The sequence below is a fragment of the Oryctolagus cuniculus genome, chromosome 1, assembly GCF_964237555.1.
Source record: "Oryctolagus cuniculus chromosome 1, mOryCun1.1, whole genome shotgun sequence".
Taxonomy (NCBI): domain Eukaryota; kingdom Metazoa; phylum Chordata; class Mammalia; order Lagomorpha; family Leporidae; genus Oryctolagus; species Oryctolagus cuniculus.
In genome coordinates, this window is record NC_091432.1 from 149,140,328 (window position 1) to 149,156,970 (window position 16,643).

Below are 16,643 nucleotides of genomic sequence, written 5' to 3' on the forward strand. Positions count from 1 at the left end.
CAAATAGAGCCTGCTTCATGAGTGAGAGTCTTTTCGGTAAAATAGAACCATGATCAGTAAGGCCCCACATTTGGTTTAGTGTTTTGTGTTGCTCTCTTGAAATTTGTAATAATTTTTGAAAAAGAGGCTTAGCATTTTCATTTTGTTCTAAAAATTATGTATCTTGTCCTGCCTCCATGACCCATATATTTGCTGGCCATGCAGCTATTTACAGTAGAAGAGGTTCTGTCTCAACACATATGAATACTTATGTTCAAATCCTTTAACTTAATAATATACACATACACACATATTTTTATAGTTATTATTGTAGAATTATAGATCTAAAGAATCCTACCTGGGATTGCCTGTTCAATACTTGTGTTGCATAATGCTTTTCTAAAAGCCATTTTTATTTCTTTTAGCCTTGATAATAATGCTATCATCTCCGTTAATTGTTACTCTCCTAAGCACTTTATCTGAATTAGACTATTCAATTCACAAAAAAAAAACTTAACATGGTAGCTACTTTTATAAACATTTAAACATATTTAATATATAAAAGAATTATTAAGTCATGTGCCTGATTTCATAGCCCATCTGATTCCAATGACTGGGCAAGGACTGCAATAGACCACTTATCCCACTCTCAGTAAAGAAGACTAGCCTTCTTTTTCACCAAGATGGCGCTGAAGGCGAAGAAGGAAGCTCCTGCCCCACCTAAAGTCAAAGCCAAAGCGAAGGCCTTGAAGGCCAAGAAGGCAGTGCTGAAAGGCATCCACAGCCACAAGAAAAAGAAGATCTGCACATCCCCCATGTTCTGGCAGCCCAAAACACTATGCCTCTGACGGCAGCCCAAATATCCTCGGAAGAGCACCCCCTGGAGAAACAAGCTTGAGCACTATGCCATCATCAAGTTCCCCCGACCACTGAAGAAGATAGAAGATAGAAGACAACAACACACTGGTGTTCATTGTGGATGTCAAGGTCAACAAGCACCAGATCAAACAAGCTGTGAAGAAACTCTATGACATTGATGTGGCCAAAGTCAACACCCTAATCAGACCTGACGGAGAGAAGAAGGCGTATGTGCGCTGGCTCCTGACTATGATGCTCTGGACTTTGCCAACAAAATTGGGATCCTCTGAACTGAGTCCAGCTGGCTAATTCTAAATATATGTTTTTTCACCATAAGAAAAAGAAGACAGCCTTTTTTACCCATTTCCAGACTAGCCTTTTTTTACCCACTTCTATCTAGTACTCAAAGCATCTTCTGTTTGGTCAAAAGTACTTTTCTCATGATAAGGACAGGCATGAGTTGTTATAAACCAACGTTCACATGTACAGTGCCTAGTAGAGGTAATCTGGATGGGGAACCACTAGCACCCACTACTGTCAATTTCCTGTATCTCATCACTTCCTTCATATATTTAGTTTATGCCTTCCAAGACAACTTCTTTAAGACTTTGGATGCTACTTGGGAGGAAACTTCTAAGAAGAGGACAGACCACAATGCCTACTGCTGTAGTTGATTTAAAGTAATTCTTTAGGTGAAATGTGGTTGTTTGATTCAACTTTCAGGGATCAAACATTCTGTCTGTCCTTGGATAATAATGGTAGATAAGGAATATGGACAAGTCAAAGCCACACCTGGAATATATGTTGATCTAGTCAGTGATGAATTACTTCTCTCCAGGTGAAAGAAGTGAATAACACCAATTTACTACAAGTGACTCCTTGGTTTTTTTGAGGGATAGTACTCTAAGAACTCAGTATTTTCCCCTTGTTCTGTCCAGTAGGATGTTCAAGAGGGATAGGAGCCAGATCAGCATTAGTGAGAGGGAGACCATGCTATCAGGGTCACATATAGCCCCCAACTCAGCTACCATAGCCACTCTCTTTATGAATGGCAGCACTGGGTGGTCACAGACAAAGGTCAGAAGACACTTACTGGCCAAGCTGTCCTTCTTAGTGGATGCTCCCTAGCTGGCAATCACCTGGGGGACAAACAACCTCATCCTTAGTCTCAAAGGTCCACTCAGCTGCTACTTCCTCAGACCTCTTTGTCTTAAATGTTCTAAGCCAATTTTTCCCAAGCTATATACTGACAAGAGAAGCCATTTCTCCTGTCTCATGAGTCTGTGTACTCTCACCTTCTTCCATTGTGTATATTCCATGTGCTATCTGAAGCTGTGTCCTATGAGAAGATTTCTCTCAACTCCCTCTTACAGGATTGCCCTTGTGTGTGGCTGTGGTACAGCTACAGTACAGTTTTCACTTGTATCTACTTACTAAATAGATCCAACTGTGACCAAGCTTGATATTTTTCCTTGTTCATCAGTTAATCATACAAAATGACCATGAGATTGAAATGTGAGCTGAAGAGACACATCGGTTCTAAGCAAGCTGGTCAGCACCTTATTTGTGCCATCTAGACCAGTTTCAGCTTCATTCTGTATGTACCACATGCATTTTACTATGGATCACTACTAGAACTGTTCAATATTATGATTTGGTAGATTTAAAAGTGTTCAATTTATCATGAAGAGTTCTAACTATATAGTTAATTAATTTTCGATGTCAGATGCTTATGCCTGCAAGGACTCAGTAGTGTTCAAGGACTTATATATTTTACAAATGTTATTTATTTGAGGGGGAGAGAGAGAGAGAGAGAGAGAGAATGAGTCTTCCATCCACTGGGTCACTGTTCTTTGGCCGCTATGGCCGGAGCTGCACCAATCCAAAGCCAGGAGCCAGGAGCTTCTTCCAGGTCTCCCACATGAGTGCCTAGGCCATCTTCTACTGCCTTCCCAGGCCATAGCAAAGAGCTGGATAGGAAGAGAAGCAGCTGGGACTTGAACTAGCACCTATATGGGATGCCAGCACTGCAGGCAGCTGCTTTAACTGCTATACCACAGTGCAGGCCCCTCAAATAAATTTAATTAAAAAAGAAAGGAATATAAAGAGAAACTAAGACATTTTCCCTGAGTTGTACAGCTGGTAGGTTGCAGAGTGAGGAATTAAGGTCACGCAGTCTGACTTCAGGGCTCACGTTTTGAAGCACTGGTAATACCTACCTGACCCTTTTTTATCCTTCTGTTTGTTTTAAATGTACCAGGATAGTTAGCTGCTGTGTTCTGTATACACTGACAATAGCAGTCTCATTTGGTTATTTTTCAGTTGTAAACAACCACATGAGGTTAGTGGATGCATCCTGCTCTATCTTTTAGAGCAAAGTCTACTATTGATTCATTGCCTTATGGCTACAGGACTCAAGATAGTTTTGCATTCCTGACTGTGAGGTTACTAAGGCAGGCGTGGTACCTTCAGGGCAACATCCAGGGACCGTGAACTTTTGAGTACTTACCTGAAGTGGAAGTGAGATGTGAGTTCTTGCCTGGGATTTAGAGGATCCACATAATGCTTGAATTTATATGCACAATAGTCTGCCTTTTTCATTGGGAGCATAATCCAAAGCTTTTCGTGATCCAACGAGGGAACCAGAACCTAAACAAAAGAGTTTAGGAGCCATTATGCTGGAGCCATGGTCTCAAACCTGGCACTGCTTTCGCCAGAGACTCTTGGCACTACCCAGTGGTAACTGCAGTTGTCAGGGTGGGACTGGCATTGAGTGAGCAGAGGCCAGGCTGCTGTTGGGTGTCCCACAGTTCACAGTCACTCCCATCCATCCAAGTAAGGAATTCTGTGGCCTAAAATTTAAAACCTGCTGAGGTTTGGAAGCCTTGTCCTCAAGAGAGAAAATACTGTTATTTTGGTTACCCTTTTATGTTCAGAGTTAGGTATTTGCAGGCATTGCTCAGATTTCCTCTTTCAGTAGGGATAGGCCAAAAGCAATCGGTCTCATTTGGCTTCTCTAGTTAAGTACGTCTGAGAGAATCCTTCAAACCATACTTGGTTTTCAGGTTTTCTTCATTTCCCATGATGATAAGCAGAGTGGGGTTTGGTAGTAGTTATCAGTTCTGAATGGGGATGTTACGTGGTCTTTTTGTAACCTTTTTTTCCCCTTAAAGAAGGGAACACTTGGGAGAGGGTTCATTCACACTTAAGTCCCCTTCTCATTGGATACTTGATTTCCACTGAAAACTTTGGGATTATTGGGGTGCTGCTACTGCAGAGGCAGAACACTTTTTTGCCAGAAGTATTTGACAGGGAGAAATTATTTTATGTGAGTCCTGTTTGTCCTGTCTAGCCATTGAAAATACTAAAACTGGCCTTCTTCCTTTCTAGGCAGCAGATTCTTAGAAGTGTTGTGTCTCGTTACACCTTCATTTGTGTGTGCTGAGCCACCTTAGTCGTTTCAGTCTTTCAGAGAGAGAGAGAGAGAGAGATACTTTGACAGTTCACTCTCCAGATACCTGGGATTGGGAACTCAGTACAGGTCTCCCATAGGATATGGATATTCCATAGGGATCCAATTGCTTGGCACATCAACTGTTGCCTCCCAGGGTGTGCATAGCAAGAAGTTGGAATTGGGAGCAGAGCTCAGACTCAAATCCATTTTTCTGATATGGAATGCAGGCATACCAAGTGGCATCTTTCCTACTATGCCAAATGTGCACCCCAGGGCCTGTTTTGTGGATGGTGTATAGTACTTTGCTGTGGGTAGCATGGTTTTGCTTCCAAATCATACAGGTTTATGCTGGGACTATCCTTTGGGTCTTGCCAAGGTCTCCACACAGTCTCTGTTTTTTATCACAGATACCTCTAGTATCATGGAATCTGCTGAATCATAGGAATCAAAAGCCAGCCCTTCTACAACTATATGTTGAACTTCTGTAGAGCACATTCTTTTCCTGGGCACCAATCAAAGCTAACAGCCTTCAATAAAGCCTGATAAATACATTGCGTCAGTATTCCCAGATGTAGAAAATACTGCCTAAAATATTCAAGAAGACTTCCAAGGATTTTGTTGCATTCTTGGTGGTAGGAAATGTTAGGTGTTTCCCACTCTCAAATACATTTTCAAAGAATCCACAGTGGATGTCATTTTTGAATCATTCCATTAATCAAAAACAAAATATAATCTTGGTCCCTACAATCTATCTTATGACAGAATGTTTAAATTTTAACTGAAAAGTGATCCCTGTTAGGAATTTGGAAAACATTATGCTGAGTGAAATAAGCCAATCCCAAAGGGATAAATACCACATGTTCTCCCTGATAGGTGACAACTAACTGAGCACCAAAAAGGAAACCTGTTAAAGTGAAATGAACACTATGAGAAATGGTGACTTGATCAGCCCTCACCCTGACTGTTGATGAACAACTTAATATGTTATCCCTTTTAGTATTTTTTTTGTTTTTTTTTTTTTTGGTGTTTTTTTGTTTGTTCTACTTAATACTTTTGGATGATAAATGTTAATTAGCATAATCTTCAAGCATGACAATGAATATACATCCTATGTGAATATATACGTCCCTGATCTATTTTTTTGAGGGGAGCGGGGGGTTATGGCGTGGTTTGCCAGTTCAGTGTTCACATATGATGTGCCTGAGGCTCTGTTAGTCTTCCCCAGTGAGGTAACCACATTTAGTACAACAGGTCCCATCATTTTTTTTCAGATTGCAATGTATTGTGGAATAATAACTGTGAAGGTTTTAAATCTTAAAGTGAAGCATTTGTTCTATTATTGAACTTTGATGAATTGTTTTTTATTGACTATAATTGCTGAGGAGGTGGCAATAGTTTTGTGGGCTCCAACTTGGCTTCCCTATTATAATTGCCCCTACTCAATAAGTCAAGGAACCATTGTGAAGTTTTGCCAACTGCTAAATATATCCCTTGAATTACTCATTTAGGGACCAATGGAATGACAACAAAGTAGATCCACAGACCTAGCTGCCGCATTGTGAGTCAAACCTGGGCCAGGACTCGGTTTATTACCTGACCCATTATACTTGTACTCTAACGGGGAGAGGGGGAAATTGGTCCTTTGGATCTCCCAGTATCAGATTAAACTTGGACCCTATTTCTAACAGGCTTTGAAAGATTGGGGTATTCCCAGTTTTCAAGCATGCTGTTATAGAAGTAACTTGGAAAGGAATGGCTGTAGGTATCACTGGAATCTTCATCATCTAGACCTGATTGCTCCTTGAGTCAATGGGTTCTGCATTTAAGAGCTAGGGATTGTCTAGAAGCTGGGTGAAAATTCCTTCCTTTTCTCTGGGGAGGAAACTTCTGCCATATACTCATTTATTCTTGGTTTACTTTGGAGATACATTTGAGTATGTATGTGTATGTGTTTGTATTTCTAGTAGTTCCCTTGTTGGTCACCTATATATTTTGCCTCTAGGAAAACCATGTGCTATGACTCATCTTTTTTTTTTTATTTATTTATTTGACAGATAGAGTTAGACAGTGAGAGAGAGAGACACACACACAGAGAAAGGTCTTTCTTCTGTTGGTTCACCCTCTCAAACGGTTGCTACAGCAGGTGCTGCGCCGATCCGAAGCCAGGAGCCAGGTTCTTCTTCCTGGTCTCCCATGCGGGTGCAGGGGTCCAAGGACTTGGCCCATCCTCTACTGCCTTCCCGGGCCACAGCAGAGAGCTGGACTGGAAGAGGAGCAGCCGGGACTCAAACCAGGGCCCATATGGGATGCCGGCGCCGCAGGTGGAGGATTAACCAAGTGAGCCACAGCATCGGCCCCAATGACTCATATTTTTAGATCATTGCAAGTCATATCATACTGACTGCAATTCTGCTTTTCTAGCCCTACTATTTGAAGATCCTGTCATCCTCATCTCCTTTAAGTAACCCAGTTCTATAATAGCATCTGTCCTGCAAGAAAATCAGCTCACAAAGAACAGGCACTACTGAGCTTTGCATTGGTGCTGATGTGTTCTGATTCCTAGTGCCTTCATAAATGGCATGCTCACAAGAGGACTATGACCAGCTTTTGGGTTTTTCAGTGTTACATATATAGTAGATCTATTCTAGCATGTTCAATCCTATAAGCATTTAAGCTCTTTCTTATAGTTGTCCATGGAAGTTCTGCCATTTCTATTTGATTTAATGTCAGTTTTTGCATTTTCTAAGCTTCCAAGAATCATCTCAGCATTGTTTTAGAGCCATCACTTACTGCTCTTGCCAGGGAATTAAATCCTGCATTGTGAGTTTCCTCATGTTGTAAACTCTCCTTTATCCAGATTTATATTCTACTCTTCTTAATCCAGCAACCTCAAGATTCGTTCCCAGACATATTCTCCTGGTTCTTGCCAATGATGCTTTCCAGGTCCTGCAGCAACTTCATCAACTAATCCTCTTATTCCTTAACAGACTCAGTACTTCCCCAGACTGTGCTGAGGCTATGCTGAGATCTGACTACATCAAGGACATCGGGCTAAGGCAGTGAGGAAAGGGAAGATTCTGAGAAAGTCATTCATTGTCTTGTTTGGCACCTGCCTTATCTGGGACCCGTATACTGTCAGACAAAGTAGGGATGATCTCTCTTCCAAAAATGAGTGGGCTGCTTCTGCTGAGAAATCAAAGTTCACAGATATATTTACCCACACATCAGCATCTCAAATATAAATATTCCATTCTTTTCCTGTCAGCAACTTGTGTTGTTATAGAAGATAGGTCAAAAATTATCTGTTGTTTTAAGAATGTTACTCTTAAGCCCTGTCCCTAACCTTCAGCTGTTTCTGACCTCTGGATTTCTAAGATGGGAGTCTTTTTAAGTACTGCCGAGGAGACCTCTGACATACATGCATTGCTTTAAGCTATTAAAAGGTCTAACCCCATCATTTTCTTCAATAAATCAATGGCACTTAGCAACAGTCATTCAATTTCAGTCTTCATTGTTGCTACTTTCCATATTTCGTGAAAACCTGATAACTTACTACAGTTGGTTTGTCCCTTATTACTGTGTCCCATCCTATTCACCTAAAATGAAAGTCTCAATAGTTGCATGCTGCAGTATCCTAGAGACTATCAGTACCTCACCCACCATGAGTGATCCAACTAGAAATTGGACCCAGAATATTTCAACTGTAGATTTTGCTTCTTAGGTTAACTTCTCATGCAAACAGACTTTGAGTTCCTGTAGGGAAGATTAATAATGCTGCCTTTCCCCCAAGAAAAAGATTACTCTAGGGGCTGGTGCTATGGTGTAGCAGATAAAGCCGCCGCCTGCAGTACCAGCATCCCATATGGCGCTGCTCCATTTCTGATCCAGCTCTCTGCTGTGGCCTTGGAAAGCAGTGGAAGATGGCCCAAGTCCTTTGGCCCCTGCACCCATGTGGGAGAAGCAGAAGAAGCTCCTTGCTTCTGGCTTCGCATCGGCACAGCTCTAGCCATTGCAGCCATATGGGGAGTGAACAAGCAGATGGAAGATTTCTCTCCCTCTCTCCCTCTCTGCCTCTGCCTCTCTGGAGCTCTGTCTTTCAAATAAATAAATAAATCTTTAAAAAAAGAGAGAGAATTTTCTATGCCCTGGAGTGGCCTATAGGCTAAGACCTCCCCTGTCCTACCCATGAAGGGTAAGCATCTTAAGTAGACTCTGGTAGGAAAGGACAATGGAAGCCTAATACATCTGTGGCTTGTAGAATACATCCAGCTGTTGTGACAATGAACCAGTTGTGCTTGTTCCCTTCCTTACTATTTAACATGTGTGTTCTGTGAAGTGGTTGCAATACTCTGGACCGACCTGCCATCATTACTCCCTTCCATCACTAAAGGCACATGCCTCTCTCAATCGGACTTTTGGGGTAGTTTTCTTTAAAATTAATGAATGTTAAGTGTGAATCGTCTTGGACTTTGGGCTCGCATAGTGCGATAGTTCCTTAAAAGCAGAGCCCGAGATGGGGATTCTTAGTCAAGTGATTTACTGGAGGCAAGAGGATGTTCTCAGGAAAAAAGGATTCAGGGAAGCCAGCTAGAGCAGAGCATATAATTTGTTTGTGACTTCTACCTCTACTGAAAACTAGATTTAATCTGAACCTATGGGCAATCTTCGGGATACAAAATGCAACAGTTTCATCCTGAGGTGAAGGACAAGTCTCTTTTCCTCTGAAGAAGTCAGTCATTGGCTGAAGTTTGTGGGTGTGGTGGTGCGAGTAGGTATTGTGTAGCCTTCCAGGTGGGGAAGCTTCCAGTTGTCTAAATGTAATTTTCCAGACAAAAGGGTAGCTGTGAGTTACAGCCATCACTGAGGGCAGCTAGGGAATGAGTATACTTACAGGTGAAAAGAACCTGCACAGTGCACTAACATCATCCAATCAGTAGGTCAGGGCAGGTCCTGAATATATGCATTTCAAACTAGCTCTAAAGTGATGCCAAGGTTGCTAATACATGGAATAAACCTTACTAAGAGACAGATTATTTTACTTTAAGATTTCCTGGCCTTCTATACCCTGCCTTCTTTTTCCTTTTTCTTTCCATAAACTTTCCTTTAGAATCATGCTGTTTCTACATCTGGTCTCCAATCCAGTTTGCAGGTTGGCATTCAGAAGATGTAAGAATCTTTAAAATTTCTTTCATAAAAAGGGGGAGAAAGCTTCAGTTGAATGGTTGAATGGTCTAGTTTTTCTGTTCATACATCCAGTTTTCTAGAGTTGACTTTAAGCAGGTTGTTTCCTTCACATTAATGGAAAATTCCTTTAAAATATTACCATTCTGGAGCTGATTCAGAAGTAAGGTATCACTCTCAGATTTTGGTAAGCAGACCAAGAATAGCACAACTACCTTAAAGTGGGAAGTACAATCATTCTTTTGATTTCACTGTAGAACTGAAAGAAACATGTACAAGCTTAATTACATTTGACACATCATTTGCAAGTACTGAGGTCTCCCCCTCAATTAAGGAATTTATTTAAGTTCAGAAAGTTTGGACTAAATCTCACTTAAGGAGTAAAGTTTGGATTACAGCCCAGGCCTTAGGCCTCCTTTTCTCGTGTGCTTCTCTTTATTTGAATTTGAATCTATTCACCTGGGAAACAATGTCCAAAGGGGACTGTTGACCCTAATTTTAATATATATTCCTTATCCTTGGAGCACAGTGAAATAGAACATCAATATATAAACATTAAAATTGATGGGAATACTTTGCCAAGGACGTGTACTGAAAAGTTAAAAGATGTTCTGGAGTAGGCTGAAGGGTCTGACTTAGTTTAGTTCAGGATACCTGATTTACGTTAGAGAAAATTTCCCATCATCGAGGCACCATGTTCCCTGCTGTGGAAAGCTTTTCAAAAAACTGTGATATTTACTACAGGTTGGAGAATGACTTCTATCATTTTATTATTGTCTATTTTTCCATCTTTCACAGTGCAAAGATGATTAAGAATATATTCCTCAAAGTGCAGGCCATCATTTCTCTATCTGCCTCCTAAATGGGTCCACTGGAATGAAAACATTATCACAAAATCATTAGCACTGTCTCATCATCATCCTTATTCTCATCAAAATCAACACTCACTGGGGGCTTACTAGTTACTAGTCAATATGTTCCAAGCTTTATACATATTATTTAATATAACATTCCTGTCAGACCAATATACTTATTAGGCCCATTTTACAGCTGAGAAAACTGATGCACAGAGAATTTTAGTATTTTTACTACAGTTATATATTTAGTTTGTAATGGTACCTAGATTTGAACTATCCCACATGGGTGCCAGTTCAAGTCTCAGCTACTCTCTTCTGATCCCACTCTCTGCTATGGCCTGGGAAAGCAGTAGATGAAGGGCCAAGTCCTTGGGCCCCTGTACTTGCATGGGAGGCCTGGAAGAGGCTCCTGGCTTCTGGCTGCAGTCAGGCCCAGCTTTGGCAGTTGCTGCCATTTGGGGAGTGAACCAGCAGATGGAGGGTCTCTCTCTCTCTCTCTCTCTCTCTCTCCCCTTCTGCTTCTCTGTAACTCTGCCATTCAATTAAATAAATAAAACTTTTAAAAAAGAAATAGATCATACTTTAAGTCAATGAATACTCACAGAATCAATAAGAAATCACAAAGCTACATAAGAAACTCCATGTTGCAGAGGATGCATTCTTGGGACAAGAGTGAAAGCTCAGAACTGGATCATAATTGGAAAAAATGGAACACGAAGGTTCTTTTTTTTTTTTTTTTTTTTCGGTTTCCTTAACAACGTGTTCTACCCGATGATCATTTTATTGAGAAATGTTTATGCAAATAAAGTGCATATTTTCAGGCATAAAATAAAGAGTGGTTTACATGCTTCCCCTTTGGAGAGAGATCTGAGGATGTGTGGGAGGAGTTTCTGTTCTGAGAAGGAATGAGGTCACCACGGAATAGATTTGCATTGTGGTTGATAAGGCTTTTGCTGAGCTGCTGTCATCTGGAACCTCACGGTATTGCAGAATTGTATCTTTTTCTAATCTGTTCATAATTTTTAAAAATAAATGGGATGTTTCATGCATTCATACGTCTCACTTCCAAAGTTTAATAACATTGCCAGGGTGATAGAGGGGAACAACATACTTATATGGGAAAGGTTAAGTGAGTCAATGGTATAGAACTTCTATATACAGCATTATTAATAATAGAATATGCACCAGCCTGCTCATGCTGATTTCTTTGGTGGTGGAAGAATTGCAATAAAAATTTTATGTGTACATTTTTATTATTTGTCTTCAAATTAAGTAATGTTTAGGGAACTGTTTTGGCTACAATAAAAATTGTATTATAGACAACAGTTCCTATAAATAATACATTTTCTTACCAATCTGAATGCAACCAATAAGTTTGACATAATATACTTAACATCCAGACTTTAGTGAACAGGTTTAATAGACTGTTGTTAGAGGACGCTATTGCACTTTAATTTGACGAGCCATTAAAACCCAACCTGAATTACTTGAACAAAAAATCAAAACAAAATAAAACACACACGTGAGGATTGACAGGATTTTGTGTTCTTCAAAGAATTAACAGGAATTCTGCCGAACTTGGCTGAGAAACAAAGCACAAGAACAGTTCCTTGTAATTAGTAACGAGAAGTTTTCAAAAAGCTCTGCATACTCCATTCAACTGAATGAACCTCACTGCATTTATATCTTCTTACTCCAGGGCTCAAAATTCAAAATTCTAGGAGGGAATCTTCTAGTTGGAGGGAGGCACATGCTACTACCTTAGCAGAATAGGCCACTGAGCTTTGTTTGACACTCTCAGCAGAATGAATCCATGGAAAGACTGGAAAACCCCTAAAAGAACTAAGAAGACTCTCACCAAGAGAATACGCAGAGAGTGCCAGGGAGTCGAAGTTGGAAAAGCTCTACAAGAGCATTGCAAGTATCAGCAATTATAAGTTTTGATATAGTATTTAAATATTATAAGATTAGAAGGCTATAGAGAGGGACACACTCAATCTATACATATGCGCCCAAGTCTGATTTAGATTAAGTCTTCAGAAAATACTATGAGTTATATCCACATAATTCTTCCCAAGTGATCTTTTGCAGAGCCAAATGCCTTCAGGACATTCATTAAATTATTTGTCATGGTCCTGCCACTGACCAGAGGACTTGTGTCATTGTTCAGCCGCTGAGCCCATTGTTGAGGTAGAGGCATATATGAGATATGTTCAGATTCTGAACAGTTCATGGTCTGGCATGGAGTAAATGAGAAAAGCTGGCAACTTGCTCTAATGCAGAGGTGTGTGTACCTTTCCAGCAGAATGAATAAAGAGGTCACTGACAAAAGGAAAGAGGGGAGATTCATTCTCCTGGAGGGTGTTCAGGGACGCTTCATGGAGAAGATGGCATTTCAGGTAGACTCTGGAAGAAGAGTGGCTATTGTTGTTTTCATAAGTTACGAGGGGGGAATGAGCATTCTAGGTAGAGAGAAACACTGCAAAAATGTATGGAGATAGGGAAATTTGTGGTGCAGGGGCATTGGGGTAAGCACATTGGGTATATATGTGAGGTGAGCAGACAGCAAATGGCTCCGGACAATGATGGGGATGCCATTCTAAGGCACCAGGACTTTATTTTCTAGCAGGATGGATGAGTTATTGGTGCTTTCTAGAGAGGGCTGCCGTGTTAATATGTGTGACCTGTGGAGGAGGGATAGAGATCTAAGCGCAAGGTCAGTTCTGAGGCTATTACATTCATCCAAGTAGAGGTGAAGGGGAACTGTGGTGAGGCTGGGGCCATGGTGACATTCAATCAGTGATAAGTGAGACTGAACATGAGAAGGAAGAAACAAAGTCAAAACATGCTGGACGTCTAGCCCTGTTCACAGGGTCATAATGATACTGTTATAAAAACAGTAATCAAAGAGACAGGCTTGGGGAGCAGCACATGAGGTTGATAAGATACACTGTGCTAAAAACTCATAAGCTCTTACATACCATGGATTCTGCCTTCTCACATGCCAGGTTGTGAAAGAGTTGTCCTGATGTGCACACAGGGCAAGCCAGCCATCAATGCATGTGGTCTTTATCCTCCATGAGGCTCAATTCAGACAAAGGTCTGGAGATAGGAATGTACTTTAGAGAAAAGCCCAATGTCTGGGTGGCCCAAGATAGGAATCTAATAAATGAAAAGACCTAACATGATCTAAGAAGCTTTGGCTAGATTTGACGAGCTGGCTTTATTACAGACTGCAGTAGGTTATTGGGGTAGACAGTGACAGATCATTTTGTAGGGCCCAGAGAGAGGGCCAGATCTGTCTGCCTAGAAAAACAAATAAATCCTAGTTCAGAACTGAGGTTAAAAAAGATTTACCAGGCACACACATACACGTGCCCCTCTCTGGGTGGCTGTGGTGCCTGGCCTCAGGCAGTTGCCCTCATTGGCTCACACATCTTGCCATCTGGGGACACAGCAAGCTCCTGGGCTCATGTTACAAGGCATTTTTCCATTTCCCTCTCTGTGGTCTAGTTTGGGCAGAAAAATGGACGACAGGCTGGGGGAGGATAAAAAATAAACAAGGGAGGGAAAAGAGTCCTCTCTCTGAGCAATCTTATAAAACAAAGCATAAATCTTTAACTGCCTGACCTTTCAGCTCACATGATTCCTGGTGCAGGAGGAATAAATCAAGGCTCATCTGGAGGCTCCAGGGAGGGCGGCTTTCTGCCTTCCACAGGAAGCAGCCTATTTGCCGAAAGCACAGAGATGTGTCATTGTTTTTAATAGAAGCTCAATTGATTTCCTAGAAATTGAAATGTTCCCTTGGTTGGGAAATGAAATTTTTACTTGGCTGTTCCACCTCTGGCCGCCCCTTGGTGGAAAGTCTTATTGCACATTGCTAGAATTAGCAGAGAAAGGCCAAGTGAAAGGTCTCAGGGGGCAAACTTCCTCATGGGGGTGTGTGGGTGTTGGGGGGAGACCATCTCCTAAATGCTAATACAACTGCAAAGGTTGAGGGTTGCACAGATGCAGCTCCCCACAAACCAGTGAAGAGCAGTTCTTTAACCCTTCTTGTCCCAGTCTTCAGTCTCCCCGTCTTTGTTTCTCTCTTGCTGTCTGTAGCCCACAACTAGGATGAGCTCCTTGAATTCCCAGCACAGCAGGTGTTTTGTACCTGAGGGACTTAGCACAGTTCACCACAGCCAGTTCCTCTGTGACTGCGACGGCAATCAGAGCAATTAACATTTTTTAAAAAGATTTATTTATTTATTTGAAAGGCAGGGTTACAGAGAGGCAGAGAAAGAGAGAGAGAGAGGTCCTGCATCTGCTGGTTGACTCTCCAAGTGGCTGCAATGGCCAGATCTGGGCCAATCTGAAGCTAGGAGCCAGTAGTTTCTTCCAGGTCTCCTAGGCAGGTACAGGAACCAAGGACTTGGGCCATCTTCTATTGCTTTCCCAAGCCATAGCAGAGAGCTGGATCGGAAGTGGAGCAGCTGGGACTTGAACTAGCACCCATATGGAATGCCAGCACCGCAGGCAGTGGCTTTCCCAGCTATGACACACCTCCGGCCCCAGGCAATTAACATTTGAAAAAAAAACACCACTTTTTTATAAGATTTTATTTATTTATTCGAGAGGTAGAGTTACAGACAGTGAGAGTGAGAGACAGAGAGAGAGGTCTTCCCTCCACTGGTTCACTCCCCAAATGGCCGCGTTGGCTGGAGCTGGGCTGATCCAAAGCCAGAAGCCAGGAGCTTCTTTCAGGTCTCCCACATGGGTGCAGGGGCTCAAGAACTTGGGCCATCTTCTATTGCTTTCCCAGGCCATAGCAGAGAGCTGGATTGGAAGATGGGCAGCTGGGACTAGAACTGGCGCCCATATGGGTACTGGCATCACAGGAGGAGGATTAACCTACTGTACTACAGTGCCAGCCCCATAATGTTTGTTTTTTTTTAATGCCTGGAGAAAGGAGCTTACTTTTTACTTTGTAAGCTGACAATCAATGTCATCAGGTAACTGAAGTTTACCCACTCAATGGAAATTTTTTGCTTTTGACCTTTTTTTTGGGGGGAATGGCAGAGGTGGGGGAGGTGCAAGGTGTTGGTAGTGACCCTTAGAAAGAGGATCCCTGTGAATTAGTAGTTTAAAGTGTCAAGACATAAAATGCCAACATTAGAGTTTAAAGATTTCCATAGAGCCAGCACTGTGGCACAGTGGGTTAAAGCCCTGGCCTGTGGTGCCAGCATCCCATATGGGTGAATGTTTGAGTCCTGGATGCTCCACTAGAGATCCAGCTCTCTGCTATGGCCTGGGAAAGCAGAAGATGATCCAAGTCCTTGGGTCCCTGCACCTGCCTGGAAGACCTGGAAGAAGATCCTGGCTCCTGGCTTTAGCTCTGGCCTTTGAGGTCATTTGGGGAGTGAACCAGCTGATAGAAGATCTTTCTCTCCCTCTCTCTGTAACTCTTTCAAATAAATAAAATAAATCTTTAGAAAAGATTTTCATTGGTTCTATTTTTGATTCTAGTGTTCTGATGCGTCAAGCAGAAGTATAGACAGAGGAGGGCTGAATAAAGCAGAGACAAAAAACAAAAAGTAGATTATTTCAGTTACCTTCCTTTTAAGGTTCTGGGGACAGGATGACAGACAAGGGAAAAATAACGGATTGATTAATTTAGGTCACCAGCCTATTTTTGATAAGGATTTTGGTGGAGGGAAATTCACTATATTACCGATTAAACTGAGCTGTTTGAAAAAATTGGTTTCTCTCTCACACTCCTCTTCCTCACCTTTCCCTCCCCTGCTCTCCTGAAAGGTCAGATTATAACTTAATGTTGTTCTTGTCATGTGTACCTTTAGCATGAGTGACCCCATTTTGATTTTTACCCTGGTCTATTGTGCCTAGAACAGGAGCTTAGACCAAAACAGTGGCCTCCTGTGAATTTTATTTAATAGAAGTATGGCTCAGCAATCAAGCTGCAGGAGTAAGGCCCACCAGTTCTCAGAGCCCAAGATGAGTTTTGACAATTTTTCCTCCTTTTGGGAGGGTGGGGAAAGGGAGATGTTGTCACTAAGGTGTTTCAAATGTGAAAGGAGTCAGCATAGCCCGAGATGTTGAGAAAACAGAATCAAGGAAATAACTGTGCTTCTCCATCTAGAAGAAAAGGCCTTTCTGAATCCTCCCCAGGTGCCTGATGCCGGAGTCCTTTAAAGTCTCAAGCAAGTAGCGTCTTCCTCAGTATCTGTGCACATTGTGTCCACAACCTCTTACACATACCAAAATCAGCAGATACCGAAGTCCTTTGCATTAAATGACATAGTATTTGCATATAA